We start from the raw sequence: 18296 nt of genomic DNA, 5'->3' as shown, positions 1-18296 counted from the left end.
TATTTGAATATAGGATGACTAAATCTCAATTCAGTAATGAAAGATTAGGGCAAATCAACTTCGGTTTGGATTTACTGAAGTGGTTTCCAAGAACTTAATGTTCCTCTTAAATCTACCATCTGCTTTTAAAGAGATATTGTTAAGGCATCCCATAATATCTGGAATGGCATTTGTATTGGCTCTTCGCTTATTTAGGGACTCCCAGATTTCCATGTTCTCTTTACCACGTGCCTGCTGTTTTGACGTCTAACAATGCAGGAATACGGGGGTTATTAATTAGAACAGCAGTCTGATGCCATTCAGAGCGCATGGTAATAACTACATAACCGTCAATAACACCCACACGGACCTGCAGAGCTAACAAGAGCTCTTAGCCCACCCGGCTGACCCCACAGCACTGCGCCATCTGGGACAATGCAAAGTACAGCTAACGCTCTACGTTTCAAGCAGTCTGCTTTTCCTTTCAGTCATATTTCACGTTGATTTTACCTACACACATTGGCTGTTATTTTGATGCAAAGTAATTGCGCATTTGGTGAAGCATATAGGACGCACGGTGGAAAAGATAAGCGTGCGGCTGGTGTCCGCCCTGCAGCGCTCTGAGTTCGGATGGACACGTGTCTCATCCCGGGACCTGTCAGGGCCTCAAGGTTTGCCTCTGATTTATTGGCCCAATCAAATACACATGCACTAACTTAACACTTTCACACTGACCCAGGAAACTGGCACAGCCATAAAAGCATTAGGACGGGGTTTTCTTCCTGCCTTCTTCTCCCACCTCTTGGAAGCCCCTGTAACGATGCAAATTAAGTGACAAACCATGATAAAACTATACTACTACTACTAATAATTATTAGTTATAATTCTTGCTTTATAATAACAATAAAACCACACAATTAATTTGTATCTATATTATTATTATTTCCATAAACCAATATAAACTGATATAAATAAATATTTAAAATTTTTTTTTACTTTTAGCATGACTTTATTAAACGCAGACCAACATTTCAAAGCTCGGCACTAATATCACGTGTATAAATAGGGCAATCTTGGATGTGTGACTTGAGGGATGATTTCTGTGACTCCTTTACTAGCAATTATGCAGATGACACCATTTCGCATTCTCCAACACGCATCCAAATAAACAAGCAGAGACGTTGCGCTCAAAAGCGTTTCCTTATGCAATACACAAGATGCCTGCGACAGCGCTGATCAAAGACTTCAAACAGGGGCTCTTCAAATTACACCTCTGAATCAGCTCTATAATGCCAAGGCGACAGAAAACAAGTAACACATATCCCATCGCACATGGTCTTTTAAAGGGGCTTTTCTGATCCGATCTGTTAATTGAGGTGACAAAGGATTTAAAAAGAAAACACACTTAATGACCTTTGATGTGTGTGGTGTATTCGACAGGGGGGGAGGAATGAGAAATATGTGTGTGAGAGAGAGTGTCACTGGTGTAAATCTCATTTTCTTTAACAGCTCTGGCAAACAGGATTTTATTTGGTCAGTTCTCAATATGAGTTTAGAAAGGAAATCAGTTTGTAGGTTCTGTAAGAATTTAGCATCAAAATTTTGGTTACACTAAAGGTAATATAACAGCTTTATCTTCATCAGGCTATAGAATAATTACTTGTGCTGCTTGGTCTAAAAATGAATTTCTTGATTTTTAATAAAAACTAGTTCCAAATTATAATATTATATATAATTACGATTTTAATTAAACAGCAATACATTAAAAGTACACACTATACCCACTCTTATTTGATTTTGCGCACTGATGTTGTTTTATTTTCATATTTAAAACCTTGTGTATGTTGAAAATAAATAAATAACTTTATACCGAAGTATAAAATGACTGAGGGAATGTAATGAAATAATTTAAAGGTTTTTAAAAATGAACTCAGGAGCAAGTATACTTCCTGAAGATGTTTAAAGTTTAATTTTTTACTGTTAGCATAATTTGACTAATGTTATTTTAATTAGGTTTCTCCAATCAATCGTGTCTATTAAATAGATAACTTGCACTGGGGGAGAAAGTGACGAGTTTTGAACTGTTCCCTGGGCACACACAGCAATTTGGAGCAAATTAAGAGTAGTCAATGGACTGCAACTTATTAAAACACTTTAACAAATTGTATCAAACACCAAATTCAAACGGCGACGTCTGTTTTAACCCTTCATTAACCAGAGGACCAAAAGCTCCACAGGGCCGATCTTGTTGTCCGACCGAACATCTACAGGTGGTTTAGATTACACATTCTGGCGTCTGTGTACTGTATGGTTTTTCATAACCTTTACGCGCAACGCGAGCGGATTTAGATCATTGCTATTTAAAATAACAAGGGGCATAAATTAAATGAAGTAAAAAGGTCTTCTACCTGTTCTAATCGTATATATGTTTATAGTATATCTAATATAATACCGTGTATAGCCTATGGCAATTCAAACAAAGCACAGGCGAAAAAGGAAGAAAAAACATTTTCCTCAGCATCAACGACGAACTCCAGTCTATTAAGTCATTGCTGAAATCTGTGTGCTGAGGTTGCTGAAACCTGGAGGGACTTATTCTCGATTGTTTCATCGCCTGTGATACGGGCCAGGCGTATAGTCGAAGCAGCGTGGTCATAAAGTGGGAATTTGGATTTGGTAAATTGCGCAGCCAGCGGCGGCCACGCGCAGTAATTGATTGAGAAGGTCAGAGCGCGCGCTGCCCAGCCTTTGCGCGCTGCTTTGGTAAATATTTTGATGGCGGTCTAGCGCGGGCTTCGAGTTGTTCTATTAGCAAGGCAGGGTCACTTTCATTTATCGGTATTTGCCAACATCTGCCCTCTCAGCAAAGAGTGCACACCTACAAGTTCTGTTTTTCGTCAGTTGCCTTTTAGAGTAAATTTGAAGAGAAGGATTACCTTTTATTTTTTTTTTAAATTATTATGTATTATTTGTAATTTATTTTAACTTAGTTTATATTATATATTAAAACAGAACTGGGTGTATAATAATAATAATAATAACAAATAGTAATAATAATTATAATAATGGCACTTCTATATAATACTAATTTCTTACATAATAAAACTAATAATATATACATTTATATTATTATTATTATAACCTTTATTTTACCAGGAAAGACACATTGAGATTAAAAATCTCTTTTACAAGGGTGTCCTGGCCAAGATTAGGCAGTACATAAGTCACATGAGTCCAGCAGGCAACAAACAAAAAACAATTTACAGTTAACATGAATCACACTTACAAACTATTCAAAACATCTACAAACCTGTGTTTCAACTTCTAAATCTTTTATAGTCTATTTAAAAGCATGTTGTGAAATCAATTATTTGAACTGTAAATGTGTTTGTATTTTATATATATATATATATATATATATATATATATATATATATATATATATATATATATATATATATATATATATATATATATATATATTCATTAATTAAAGAATTATTATTATTATTTGTTATTATTATTATACACCCAGTACTGTCTTCATAATTTGCATATTAGCCACATGCATGTATTCTGCGCCGCTGCCAGCCTTTCTCTGCGTGGTTGTCTCCTGTATCAGTAACAAAGCAGCCATTGATTTTATGGTAAAGTCACTTTGCAAAGGGAATGAGTTCCTGTGGCCGGGGATATCAGTGTGTTACACGGGTATAGCCCAGGTAACAAGATGAGCATTGATTCAGCATTACAGCTGATCAATACTGAAATAAGTAACTTCAGGCCTGAATTAAAATACAAGTTGGAGCTTGCTTTGCTGCTGTCAGTTTACGGTGAAGTGACAGAAAGACACACAGGAACAAGACTTAGTGTGTGTGTGTGTGAGAGAGAGAGGAACAAGTGTGTTTGTGTGTGTCTGCATGTGTCTGTGTGTGTGTGTGAGAGGGCAATTTCCAATTCCAGATTATTTTCTGTTATGATGATAGAGTGGAATTCAGCTGTGTTGGCAATAAAACTGTCATCTGTGCATATGCAAAATACAGAGATAATGTAGTCACAATTTCAAATGTATGTTAATAGTAATGACTGTAAACAATAGTTAATGCTTCGTGGTGACACATGTCAACTCCTTCTGGTTTCAAAACGAATTCAGTCAGCACTATCTCATAATACACCATAAAATAATCTTTAGTTCTTTAATGACGGAGAACAACTTGTACTACTTAAAACACTTGCTTTCAAAGAAATCATTTGATGAAGTGAACACCATATTCTAGTGAACCGAAAATTCAAAGCCAAATAATGCCAATTTGTGATGGTGTCAAAATTATTTCAGTCAGCACTAACTCATAATAAACTACTAAGTTAATCTTCAGAACTTCTACAGTGACTAAACTACTTGTGCTAAAACACTTAAGGAAATCATTTGATGAAGTGTACACAATACATGAAGCACCCGAAAGTTTAATTGCACTGCATCGATTGCAAGCTGAAGGCAGCCACTCAGAGTTATTTTTATTTATCTATACTATTTTATTTTATTTATTCATTCAATTTTTTCTTCTAGAGCCTATGCCTGAAGCAAGATGTCTCTAACGTCCAGATGACAGGCTTCCCCAAGTATCATACTGAGGTGCTGGACAGAGCATACACACATAATAACAACAACCACAACTCATCCCGCAAGAAATATACACTTTTTTAATGTTATTTTAGCATATTAAAGTTTTCCAAAATTGACCTTGGTGTTTTAAGTCATTTGAATGAAAGTTGAAATTACTGAATTGGATTCAACATAAAGATTCAATACAGTAACTACTTTTTTTACTATGTAGTAGTGTTTTGTAGAAAGTATAGTGATTTAAAGCTAATTCAAAAAACTGAGTGATCAGATAATAACATAAATGCAGTCAATTGAAGATCACCAATTGCAAGCTTACCATCTCTGTGTTTTTTGTCTCCAGCTGCTGTAGCAGGTTTGTATGTAGCTGCAGGAGAAGCAGCTGTACTAACACAGAGGCCCCTATCCACCCAGAGGCACTGATAACCCTGCGGGAAGAATAGCTCACAGTCTACATATTGATGCGTCCTCAAATAAAGTCAAGTAGGTTTTCAAAGATTGCATGCTTATACCAGTTCAGCCTCTTGAAAAAAAATGCAAGCTCGTCTTTTTTCCTTCTTCATTATTTTTCAACACTGGTTAATGGCACATAGAAGTGCCTGTGTGTTATCAGGTCTAGACTGAATAGCATTATGGCCTTCCTTGTGTATGTGTGTAATCAGTAATATTGAGTAGCACAGCATGCCAACACACTGAGGTCAGTGCAGTTTATACTGCCAGCACTTTTACTCAGCATGCAGTTAGTGATATGACATAGACCTCCTAAGCACTGTCCTCATGTACACACTCCAATATAAGTGTGTGGACGTGTGTGTGTGTGGTACAGTCATGTTAATGAAAGTAGATCTTCTATCTTATTAATATAATATTTCAGACATTTTTTTTTCTGTTGTTATTCAAGCTGTAAACTAAAATATTTTTTTGTTGTTGCAAAAGTAAATGTTCTAACCTTAACTTGATTCTTTTTTTACTTTTTGGTAACAAAATTAAGTTCATTCATTTCCTTGTAGGCTTAGTCCCTTTATTAATCTGGGGTCGCCACAGCGGAATGAACCGCCAACTTATCCAGCACGTTTTTACGCGGCGGATGCCCTTCCAGCTGCAACCATCTCTGGGAAATAAAATTATATTATTATATAAAGTTATTATTTACAATTATTAATCATACGAGTCAAGAAAAAGTCATGTTTATGTATCCGCATCCAATTAAATCAGTGTTTCTCAACCACGTTCCTGGAGGACCACTAGCTCTGTACATTTTCCATGTCTCCTTAACCAGACACACCTAATTCAGATCATTGGCTCATTACCAGAGACTGAAACACCAGTAATGGGTGTGACAAACAAAGGAGACATCCAAAACTTGCAGGGTTGGTGGTCCTACTGGAACGTGGTTGAGAAACACAATAAAATTAGCAAATGTTATTATATATATATATATATATATATATATATATATATATATATATATATATATATATATATATACATACAGAAATTATGACAATCAGTGTCTATTATGTCTTGAATAACTTTTTGTTAAAAAATGTCTGTAGTGAAATAATGTTACATCATTAAGCATTATATGAGGTGTATTTACATTTAAAAAATCATGTTTTGTATGTAGGTATATGTAAATAAACCTGATATAATGCTGAATGATACAGCGTTATTTTCCTAAAATTTGGACATTTTTAAAAAAAAGTTAATCAAAACATTAAAGTAGATACCAACTGTCATGTTTTCTGTACAGTGTATATATATAAAATAACATTTGCTAATTTAGTTGGATGCGGATACAAACATAAAATATACATCGTTCAGCATTATATCAGGTGTATTTACATACACCTACATTATAGGTAAAACCTACAATAAAATAACAATTATAAAGATCCCTAAAGAGTCTTTTGATAGTTTTTATAAATGATTTTACATTGAGTACTGTAGAGATCAATAGCAAAAAAATATATAATAATAATAAAAGTATCAATTCTCAATTTTTAAAAACATTAGTTATTTGTTTTTTGCAAATGAACTCTTCAAACAATTAAAACTGCTACAATAATGTCAAACCTTGCCGTTTAAAGGATAGTTGCAAAATGTAATGATTTAAAAGTCTTTTAATGTGTTATCAAATCATATCATATTTATGCATTGCATAATTTGTTTGTATATAAATATTGTTACACTTAATTGACATTTAAGTGAGTAAAATATTAATGGCAATAATGTATGACAGTAATTATTTTTATGGATTGATATTATTTTAATTATATTTATATATAATTGTTATATGTATTTGTTTATAATAAATTACTATTATTACTACTATCTATTTATTATTATTATGATTATTATAGGGTGTTACAGTGGTACAATGGGTAGCACGATCACCTCACAGCAAGAAGGTTGCTGGGTCAGTTGGCATTTCTGTGTGGAGTTTGCATGTTCTTCCCGTGATCGCATGGGTTTCCTCCTGGTGCTCTGGATTCCCCATCAGTCAAAACACATGTGGTACAGGTGAATTAGGTAAGCTAAATTGTCCGTAGTGTTTGTGTGTGATTGAGTGTGAATGGATGTTTCCCAGTGATGGGTTGCAGCTGGAAGGGCATCAGCTGTGTAAAACATATGCTGGATAAGTTGGCGGTTCATTCCGCTGTGGCGACCCCTGATTAATAAAGGGACTAAGCCGAAAAGAAAATGAATGAATAAATGAATATTATTACTGTTTTTTTAACAACAGAATAACATCAGATTTATGACATATATGTTTTTAAATGTTTTTTCACCTATACTTTTGTTTCTTTATTTATATGTTTAAAACATGCCAGTACCGGGATCAAGGAAAGCAGCCTTTTGTGATAAACCAAAACACATTGACCGTTTTCTGGAGTCCTCAGACCTTGGGATAACAAGATTGCTCCTTTTCTTTTGTGTGCAGTCGAGTGTAATTGTTTGTAGATTTAGCTTTCAGAGTTGACTTGTGAAATTGAGCAAATGTTAACCCACTTTATTTCTCTCTGTGTGTGTACGCATGTGTTTGTGTATTTGGGGCCATTTGTTACCTTGTGAGCAGTGGAGCAGCAATGGACTCAGCTGGTAGGTCACTCCACTGTGACCCAGTGATGATTACATACACACACAGACACACACTCCCCTAATTCCCCTTTCATACACACAGCTTGGGAAGAGCTGCCAGATTTTCAGAACAATGCCACCCTCATCATCACCAATAACGCCTCTCTCCTCCTCAGAAACATCCCAGATCCCAACACGCCTCTGTATTATCCTCACATATCAATGTCTGTTGTGGCTGGCCCTGTCAGAAGCTTAGCATGTGTGCAATCAAATCACTTCCTTCTGTATCCTGCAGATTATGGAAAGCGATTAATGATTACACGCAGCACCAAACTGAAACATCTGAGGGGGTGAATTAACCTGGGCGAGAGGTTTTACAGAGCTACACAGATTGATGTTGAGCATGGCGAATGGATATCCAAGTTGTGTCCCAGTTGACGCATAATGTACTCTACTGTCTTGTGTTCAAATTTTCAAAGGTTATTTTGTCTGCGTGCATGCATTATGTCTTTCCACAGTTTTTTTTTGTATAAACAAATTACACACTACACAAAAGAAATATAATTACAATAACATTAACAATACTACATAAGATGTATGAACAAATTACCCACACTACAAAAACCGAAATACAATTATAAAATGAGGTGGTTCATTCCTCTGTGGAGACCCCTGAATAATAAAGGGACAAAGCTGAAAATAAAATGAATGAAATAATAATATAACCAGTTATACATTATTAATATTACTATTATTATTTGGGTGGCTTGGTGCTCAGTGATTAGCACTGTCGCCTCACAGCAGGAAGGTCGCTGGTTCAAGTCCTGGCTGAGTCAGTTGTCATTTCTGTGTGGAGTTCTCCCTGTGTTCTCTTGGGTTTCCTCTGGGTGCTCCGGTTTCCCCCACAGTCCAAAGACATGCGCTATAGGTGAATTGAATAAACTAAATGAGTGTATGGATGTTTCCCAGTATGTAAAACATATGCTAGATAAGTTGGTGGTTCATTCCCCTGTGGCGACCCCTGATGAATAAAGGGACTAAACCAAAGGACAACTAATGAATTAATAAATTAACTATTATTATTAACCATCTGGGTGGTTCTTTATGCAATTTTTAGTATCAAACTTATCTTCCTATATATAATAACTAGCACAGGACTAATGCCCAGAGTAGCTTTTCAGAGTGTATTCTATTCAATTTTATTAACCTTATTCTAAAATGCGGAAGTGCACCTGTTTTTGCCATTGTCTTAGAACTTTATGATTCAGTCGCCTATGGAAGAAATGACTAGGAATAAGAAACAGCAGAAAATGGTCAAACTACTTGCTCTACAAACAAATGTTTGCATGACTATACAGACCAAGTAGAATAATATAATAAGAAAATATCAAACTGCAACATCAAGCAGCGTAACGAGCAATTTTTAACGTCAAAAAATGAATGGAAGTGAATGAGACCGGAAGTTGCGAGACAAAAATATTCAAATGGCAGCGCCCGCTCGACGGCGGAGAATAAGGTGAATAGTGTACATCAATGCAAGCGCTTGACTGTATTTGTGACTTTTCTCTTTAAAAGTTATGAGCAACAAAAATGTATTTGTGTTCATTTAAATGGGAGACATGGTATTGATCCTTCTATATTAGCATTTTATTCAACATGGGCAAATTGATCGTCAGTAGCTTGTTTGGTGTTGTTTTTTTTTTCCATACCATCCATTTCTTTTCTAATTTAAATGATTTTATAGATCAGATTTGACACCTTGTGGACAAGTAGCTCAAAAACAATTCAAACAGCATATTCATACACATGCAGCCTCAACAAAACAGGTGGACCCTTGTGAGCATGTTGAAGCTGAGGTGTACATAGGGTATATGCAGAAGTATGCGGAAGGACGTTTAATTTTGCAGTAATTTGGGTCAATCGCTTCCGGCGAACTGTATGCCGTTACAAAATCAGCTTGTTTAAGGTCTGTTTTATTTAAAAATCAATGATTTTCACTGCATGATTAATATACTATATAAAACGGGTCTCAAATATACAAGAAATACTGCTTTAAATTATATATTTTTTCGAGCCATGTCTTTAATATATAAATATTTATTTTACCCTAGTATTTTCAATGAAGTTTCTGCGCTAGACTGCTGATCCTGACGGGCATGTGCGCTTCAACGGCTTTTCATCTCGTTTTATGCTTGAACAACTAAATTAATGCTGAAGTCTATTTAACTGATTATATTTTACTTATATTACAGCATCAATGCTGTAAAAGAAACTGTATAAAACTGAAAAAAGTCACATTAACCGTTCACCAGATATTTATCAGTATGGGAAGAAAAACTAGCTCTCCACATACCCTATTGGTGCTAAAGTGTTGCCAATGTGCTAAACATTTGCACTTGACAGATGCACACTAGAAGCGTTCATCCTTGTGTATTGTGTGCACATTTCCTCTCCACAAGTTATGAGAAACTAAAATACTAATAGCTACATTATATGTCATTTCCATTTACCTGTTGTGTTAGTTACATGTCAAGTCAAGACATTTGTTTTTTATTTCTATAACACTATTACAATGTAAATTATGTCTAAATAGCTGAACATAGATGAAGAATTGAGAATAAAAAGCCAGAACACTATTTCAGAAGGTGAAAACGTTCCATCATATCAGACAAACGGGAGTTGTGGTAGAATTCTAGTTTACTTCTAGTTAAATTAACAGTGATTTAGTTCAATTGAACAGAAACGCCACTTGAGAAGTCTGAATTAGTTTAATACAAATATATCGATTAAAGGACAGTTCACTAAAGATCAGCTACACCAATTAACCACGTTAAGCCAGCCAGCCAGCTAGATGCAACAGTGGCAGGAAAACTAAAATTCCAGTTAATGTAAGTGGAGAACAAACCTTGGGAGAAACTAAGTGTACTAGTGGCTAAACTAAGTACTGTGAAAACAATACAAAGTGCATATTCTTTCACTAAAAATCAATTCTTGCTTGTACAGTATGAATGCACTGTTATGATAAAGGAATTTGAATCATGCACCCTAGAATAGTGTTTAGTGTAACTGTAGAGCAAAACATCAAAGTATCATCAAGTTAAAGAAATTGCTCACCCAAAAATCAACATGAAAATAAATACTCAGCCTCAAACCTTTATGAGATTCATTATTCCGTTGAACACAGCAGAAGATATTTTGAAGAAAGCTAAGTAAGATAACCATTGATTTCCATAGAAAAATATGGAAGTCAATGATAAGAGGTAAGTAAATGATGACAGATATTTTCATGTTAGGGAATTTCTAGGGGGAACTATCGCTTTAAGTTTGTCAGAGTCCTTCTTTTAATCACAAATAGAAAAACCTCCATATTACAGTAGGAAAATCTGGAAGTGACTAAGGATGGGATGATAATTGGTTTCAAGATTTATCGTGGTTTGGAATAGTCAAGATTTTAAAACTGCTAAAATTTTCTGTTATACCGGTCCTAAGGTATATGTAAGGTTTTTTTGTGTTGTAAAGAAGTCTGTGTTATTGAAACTAATGAAGACCGCAGAAGTCAAACATGTATTTGAATTATTTAGCCTGACATGTTTACTGTTACGGAATATTATAAATGTTTCCTAAAATAAAATATATTGTGTTCAATGGGGAAAAAGTTGTTGTTTTTTAACCCAGACATTTAAATATATTATTTTAGTGCAGTAATCACAATATTGTGATACCGTAAAATCGTTATATTTATTTCCAAGGTTATCATACCGTCAGAAACTTGTACCAGCCCATGTCTAGAAGGGTACAGTGCCAAATTAATCGTCCAGGCTTTCACAGACCTGTACTTCGTTTCTTAGTTTTTGTCTACTTTTAAAGCTATTTATCTGCACTGCTGACCACACACATTGGTGGAGATGCTCACCAGCAGTGGGCAGACAGTGGCGCGTCTCTCAGTAGGATGGTTGTGAAGGATTAAGATGTTAAACGGAGACTATCTAAAAGCATAGCGCTCTACTGGGCCGCTCGCCCTGTCTCTCCTCGCTTTCTCAAACGATAGTCTGGTGCAGTGGATTAGCGTGTGCATTAGAGAGAGAGAGAGAGAGAGAGAGAGAGAAAGGGAGAGAGAGAGTCAAGAAGCCGCGTACGCATGTATAAATACAAGCATTATTATATATTGGAAAAGTGTCTTTGCTATTCCCCTGGTCCCACTGAGCTCCTGCAGCGCTCGGGTGACTTGGGCCTCAGGCGTAGCTCAGGAAAAGGCAAATCACTAATGCTCTTAGCATCAAACAATAAATCCTGGAGTTATTTTCCACCATGTTTAATTAAATATTTTGAGAAGAAAACCTGGCTGATTGATTTGCCTCGGCCATTGATTCACTATTGATTTGGCACTGTCAAGGGGCCTCCACAGCGCTACTTGCTAAATGGCCACAAGGAGCCCTGAAATAAATGAAGTACTTTTGCAAGCTTTAACAAAATCAACTTTGCAAGTCGCTCCTACAGGTCCGCTCTCGGGGGCTCATGACAGGCCTCTGCTCCTCCTGAGGAAAATAAGTCCTCGAACTGCATTTTGTATGAGCATCGATGAATGCAGAATTATGAAATGATAATGGCCAATAAATTGTCTTTGTCTTCCCAGAGCAGCTATTGGGCTTGAACAAGGCCCGCGCGGCTCCGTCTGACCCCCACAGTGCATTAGCTCGGCTTATTTCCTCAAAACACTCGGAAAGAGAGTGATATTAATAATCCCATTACAAAGCAGGAGGAAAAGAGAGAGAATTAAAAGGCCATTAGTTGTGATAAAAAATGTAGTCATTACTCCGTACCTCGCTAGATACTCAATTCCCTTTTCTCATCACAGCCCGGCTCTTTGGGATACATCATAATATCTCTCGATGCTCAATTTTCCCCTATTATTGTGCATTTTATCTTAATTTATGTCAGTCTATAATTCAAAAATCATTATATTTCTTAAACAGTGTAGACATTTAAATAAACATCCTGCTCAGTGACAAATCACTGCTGTGCTTAACCGACAAAGTCTGGTCAAGCAGCAGCAATATATAAACATAAGAAGAGCTGGGCGCAGGTGAACACCTTGGTAGCTCAATCAAGCGGCAGAAAGAGAAGGGAATAGGAGAAAAGGAGGACAAGAGGGAGAGGAATTTGAACACACATAAAGACAGAGAGAGGGAGAGAGAGAAAGGCTCAGTGCATGGCTATAGGGATTCAGATTGCTATCAGGCCTTTATCAGTCTCATCTCAGAGCGGCATTGATCTTCGCTGAGAATCTAATCCTAACTATGAAGTTCAATAACAACTCCATTACCTGGCTCGCGCTGATTGGAGCGTTGTAATGCCAAGATTAGTAGCTGGCTGCCTGACCTGCCAACATTGATTTGTGCTGCAAAATCACTTGTTCTAGAAAAAGAGAGAGAGCGGTAGAGAGAGAAAGAGAAATAAAGAAAGAACGTGTTGGTGAGGTAATTGGTAATTGAACAATTTTTATTTTCACCTCTTCCCCTTTTCCCTCTCTCTGTTTTTTTTTTATTTTTTTTTTACCTACGGCGTAAACTCAGCCCTTTCTTTCATTGATTAGTTGCCTGTTTATATCAGGCGTTACCAAACACAAGCTTCTCTTTCTCTACCTATAGTGTGTATGTGTGTGTGTGTTTATACTCTGCTCAAATTGTAGCCAGGTTAGCGATCTCGCTCTCTCTTTTTCCTCTCTCTCTTTTCTCCAGCAGGCCCAAATAGCTCCTCTCAGCCCTGTGAATGAATGGCTTCACAGCCTGTTAGCTTTAAGTAATAGAAGCATTGAGCCCATCCTACTGGCAGAGACAGCTCATTTACTCCTCTCTTTTTCTCCTCTCATAGCCCCCTCCCTTGGTTCCTTCTCTCTCTCTCTCTCTCTCGCTTTTCCACCTTCTTTCTTTTTAACTGGCGCAGATTACGCAGGTCAAATAAATGAAACAGACTGTTTTGCGCGGGCTGCTCCGGTGGGTGCCGAAATGGATGAACCCATTTCCCTTAATGCAGACACGAGCCCTGCATACACACACACATGCACACACCCTCCTCCCCCTCAGCGCCCCTGTCTCTGAGGTTACAGGTTAATGACATGCTCATTTCGCCCAGCCATTTGTTTTGTTTTCCTGCAAAGTTCTGATAAGTAGCTAACCAACGAACCTTGTAATTACAATCTTACAGAAACCGGCCCGATCTGTATATAAATCTCACCATCCAATTACAAGATGTAATAATTTTGCACTCAAGCTGGTAATGAGCTCTAATACTGCAGCATGTGATAATCCCCTCTGGATGCTGGCTTGATCAGATGTTGGCTTTGTAATTAGACTGGCAGAAAATCATTATTTCATGTTCAAATAGAAAATGAGGTTGGTGGGAAGTTAATTTCTCTACGCTCTGTGAAGCGTAGACAAGAATTTAATGATTTAATTACAGTTGTAAGCTCCTTGGATGAGACTTAAATTGAGCTGCAATTTTTTTAAGCACACTACCATTTTGAGAGCAGGGCACATCAAAGCCTCTGACAAGAGTCTAGTGTGATAGTGCGCTGTGATGTTTTTGATATGCTCAAATTCCTTCTCTCGTTATCTGGTCAGTTCTGCTTAAGTGAATTACTGATTACTGTATAATACCACAGAAACTCTTTGAGGGACAAAGCCTTCACTATGCAAAAAAAAGTTATTTTTTTCCGTACACTTTTGATTTAATTTCCATATTGCCAGTAATAATAATTGAAAACACTATAAAAAGATACTCCCCCATCCCCTCCCTTTTTAACTATGCTATTATGTCACACACAATTGTGGCAAAAGTCTAGTGATCAAAAAGACCAGTGAAAATAAAAGTAGCAATGTGTAAAAATAAAATTAAATCTTTCAGTATCAATGTTTGACTAAATCTATGAGAAATTAAGTAGCATTTGAAAAAAATTATTATTTGATTGAAAAAAGAAACGTTTTATTATTTTTGCCATTCTTTTTGTTTTAATTAAAACAAATACTGACTTTTGTCTTTTTTAACTAAAACAATTAAAAATAACATAATATTAATAATAATAATAATAATAAAATAGCATTGTCGCCTCACAGCAAAAAGGTCGCTGGTTCGAATTCCGGCTCAGGGGTCAGTTGGCATTTCTGTGTGAAGTTTGCATGTTTCCCCATGATTGTGTGGGTTTCCTTCGAGTGCTCTGGTTCCCTCCACAGTCCAAAGACATGTGGTATAGGTGAATTTGGTAAGCTTGTCTGTAGTGTATGTGTGTGAATGAGTGTCAGTGGGCATCCGCTGCATAAAACATATGCTGGAAAAGTTGGCGGTTCATTCCGCAGTGGCAACCCCAGATTGATAAAGGAACTAAGCCGAAAAGACAACGAAAGAATAATTAATATCAATAAAAATAATGAAATAGGGGCGACACAGTGGTGCAGTGGGTAGCACTGTCACCTCAAAGCAAGAAGGTTGCTGGTTCGAGTCCCAGCTGGATCAGTTGGCATTTCTTTGTGGAGTTTGCATGTTCTCCCTCTGTGGGTTTCCACTGGGTGCTCCGGTTTGGCCAAAAGTCCAAAGACATGAGGTATAGGTGAATTGAATGAACTACATTGGCCTTAGTGTATGAGTGTGAATGAGTGTGTATGAATGTTTCCTATACTGGGTTGCAGCTGAAAGGGCATCCGCTGTGTAAAACATATGCTGGATAAGTTGGCAGTTCATTCCGCTGTGGCAACCATTGATAAATAAAGAGACTAAGCTGAAGGAAAAGGAATGAATAATGAAATAAAAAAAACTATACACATTTTAACAAACAAACAAAAAAACAACAAAATGACAAAAGTAATTTAAAAATATATAAAAAATAGAAATATAAAAAAAGAAATCTCAAATAAATGGCCATTGTGTATATTTCCATCAATCTATGTATGTATGTGTACATAACCAAAAACACTACCTGAAAATGCTACATTAAAGCTAACGAAATATAAATAACAAACCATTTTTAAAGGCTGCTTAAATATGTGTTTTGTTTCTTCTCATTTCTCTTCCTCTGTAGTGCAACGTGCGTTTGGCGCTCTGCTCTCCTCTCCTGTTTGTGTCAAGTCCTATGACAGTCAGATAAGAATATTTCACCCCGGATAAGATGCTCAGATCTGAGGAATGTCACTCAATATGAGTGATTCATCCTCCACCACGCCGCTACCCCCCCCCCCCCTTTTTTATTTAGCATTTCAAAATTCCCTTTCTATTCTTTTTCCTCGTTCCGCGGAGACGCGCTCTGGACGTTCCCTTTATTTGGCCTATCAGAGAGGGAGATGGATGTGTGTGCTTATTGGACAGTAAAAGGCCACTCTTCAGGTGACACGCTTATCCAGCCGAATATTCATGAATATTTAGGAGATGGTAATGAGGGAGTTTTGCATTGTTGCATGAGAATGGAGGGAGCTCCCCGGAGGAGGAGGAAGAGGATGAAGAAGAGAGCGCGGACAGGTCGACGAGGTGTGGCGGGAGTGTGTGTCAAGTGAGGCGGCGGCGTGGTGTGTGTCCGCACGTCTGAGGCGATTTGGTGAAGCGGCATTTCTGTCTGATAACCCGCTTTCACTCGCTCGCTTGCTCGCCGCCTCGCGCACGCTGTGATGAACTTGATCTTCTCGTGGCATTGTTAAATCATACGGTCCAGCTTCATACACACCTGTCATTCCGCAGAGCTCAACAATACATCATCCAGATGGGCAGACTACACTCAGGAGCCTTAACCCGGAGCTTTAAATGACATCCTGTATTATTGATGCTGTCTCCACTCATCTCTCTTACTGACTTAAACATTCACACGTCTAAAACTCCATTTGTGTTGTAAAGGATGGCTAGCTGTATAGGCAGGTATCCCAGCTTTTATTTATGTTTTATGCTCTGAAGTTTTAACGGGAAGTCTTGAAAACCTCTTAAACTTTATTGGTTTTCTTAGAAGAGTGCATGTTAAAACTGAATATTTTCCCCTTTAAGTTTGGTATCTGTGATATCTGTTAGTGCTTGATTTTTTTGTTATGTTGGATTATAAAAGGGCTCCTTGTGCTGAAGAGTAGAGCTGAATACCATTTAAGTCTTAGTTCACCACAAATTATGTTATTAATTACTCACCCTCGTGTCGTCTCAAAGCCATGTGACCGTCATTAGTCTTCGGAATGCAAATTAAGATGTTTTAGGTTAACGCTAACGTTAAATCTGACAGCTTCGTCATCCTCCATAGACAACAAGGCGACTCGTTAAGACTTCAGAAAATGCTAAAACATCCTCAAAACAGACCGCATTGCTTCAGTGGTTCAATATCTACTTTATTTAACAGTTCCTCTCCTCGGTAAAGGGCGCGTGCCCCGTTCACGAGCACTATGAGTGACGTATATCCTCCCAGATTCCCGCGCACGCCCTTCTCAGTGACACTGAGGAAATAACCTTTTGAATAAAGTCGTTATTTCCGTTTTATTCGAGCAGTATTCTCGTAGCTTGTATGCCAATTGAAGAAATGAAGCCGTATGAAATGCTTTATGGATATTTTAAGAAATATTTTTCTGGAGTTTGAACCAGTTGTGAACCTTGCAGTCATTGGAGGATGAGGGAGCTGTGAGGGGTTTCAACGACATGAGGGTGAGTATGTGTTTGGATGAACTAATCCTTTAAGACTCGTTTTTATATGAACGATTGTTTTAACGTTACTTCAAATAAATTGCTTGCACATTTCAACACAAAGGTAGTCTCTTTTCTAATTACAGGTAAAAAAAAAAGCAGCTGCAACTTATTCCTGGCAAAATTTACATATGAAATGTGGTTATGTTATAGTTTCAAATAGAAACTATTGTGTTTTTGAATCATGCTATGCTAAAGTGTATTGATTTGTTTATATTTCTATAGTTGCTATATAGCACACACAACAGCAATGCAAGTAAGTACTTTATTATAGACCATATCAATGTAGTCATGTCATTGACCCATCAACATTTCCTGCTTGTTGTCAAACTATTTCATAACTGTAACAAGAGGTAATTCAATCATAACTTATAATGGTAAAATACCTATCATGGCATTAAGCTATAGAATTTAAAAATGTAAAACAGGAAATATGTTAGGACCATTGTTATAGTTTACATCCCTCAAAATGGTTTATATTATGGTTCAAAAACACTGTAGTATTTTCTATAAATTGCTATTGTACTTGTTTTCTTATGGGTTATAATGATTTTTGAGGAAGTGTCTTGTGTTATTGTTCACTTCAGATAATAAATGTCAGATTAACATCCTGTGAATGCAAACTCATTTCTGAACCTTTCATGAACTGTATTTTGTGATTTAAAGAGTAGCTCTATCGCCAGGTATACCTTCTTTTTTTGCCATGAAGTTTTCACAGGAGGTCTTGAGAATCTCTTAAACATTACTCACACATTTGCTTTGCATGCTCTGACAACTACCTCCATGGGAACGATTATTTTGATGATTTTTTTGTGTGTCTTTATCCGTTAATTTGCACTGGGCCTGCACACGTTGAAATGTAGGTTCAGATTTGACAATCAATGTTCCCTAACCATCACTTTATCCACTGATTTGTCTTGCA

The 18296-nt window shown here is 36.8% G+C and overlaps 1 protein-coding gene and 2 long non-coding RNA genes across 17 annotated transcripts in view; 1 reads left to right on the top strand and 2 right to left on the bottom strand.

Annotated features, from left to right (window-relative positions):
• Positions 1-18296, top strand: part of LOC147836041 (uncharacterized) — a 305239-nt gene that overhangs the window by 975 nt on the left and 285968 nt on the right. For 6 of the 14 annotated variants that reach the window (XR_015495897.1, XR_015495894.1, XR_015495896.1 and 3 more), the window contains exon 1: positions 16190-17335. The gene's annotated coding sequence lies outside the window, so the exon portion shown is untranslated. Of the gene's footprint in view, positions 1-4543; positions 4610-4940; positions 5081-6960; positions 7130-7676; positions 7700-16181; positions 17336-18296 lie in introns of those variants that run through there. The other 8 variants (XR_015495890.1, XM_087261522.1, XM_087261525.1 and 5 more) reach the window with 3 other exon arrangements.
• LOC141375396 (uncharacterized) overlaps positions 1-18296 on the bottom strand; it is a 170364-nt gene that overhangs the window by 113004 nt on the left and 39064 nt on the right. The window lies entirely within an intron of this gene.
• LOC141375397 (uncharacterized) lies at positions 715-17064 on the bottom strand. Of its 2 annotated transcripts, XR_015495950.1 has the most exons (4): positions 16832-17064; positions 13002-13093; positions 4917-5025; positions 715-791 (listed from the first exon to the last, which is right to left on the bottom strand). It is a non-coding gene; the product is annotated as an uncharacterized LOC141375397 (long non-coding RNA). The 2 variants fall into 2 exon arrangements; XR_015495949.1 differs by lacking the exons at positions 715-791; positions 4917-5025 and adding an exon at positions 7754-8600.

Source organism: Danio rerio, chromosome 7 (genome assembly GCF_052040795.2).
Source record: "Danio rerio strain M-AB ecotype USA chromosome 7, GRCz13ab, whole genome shotgun sequence".
NCBI lineage: Eukaryota > Metazoa > Chordata > Actinopteri > Cypriniformes > Danionidae > Danio > Danio rerio.
The sequence above is the reverse complement of the archived record's forward strand: the minus strand, read 5'-3'. Positions and strand labels throughout refer to the sequence as shown.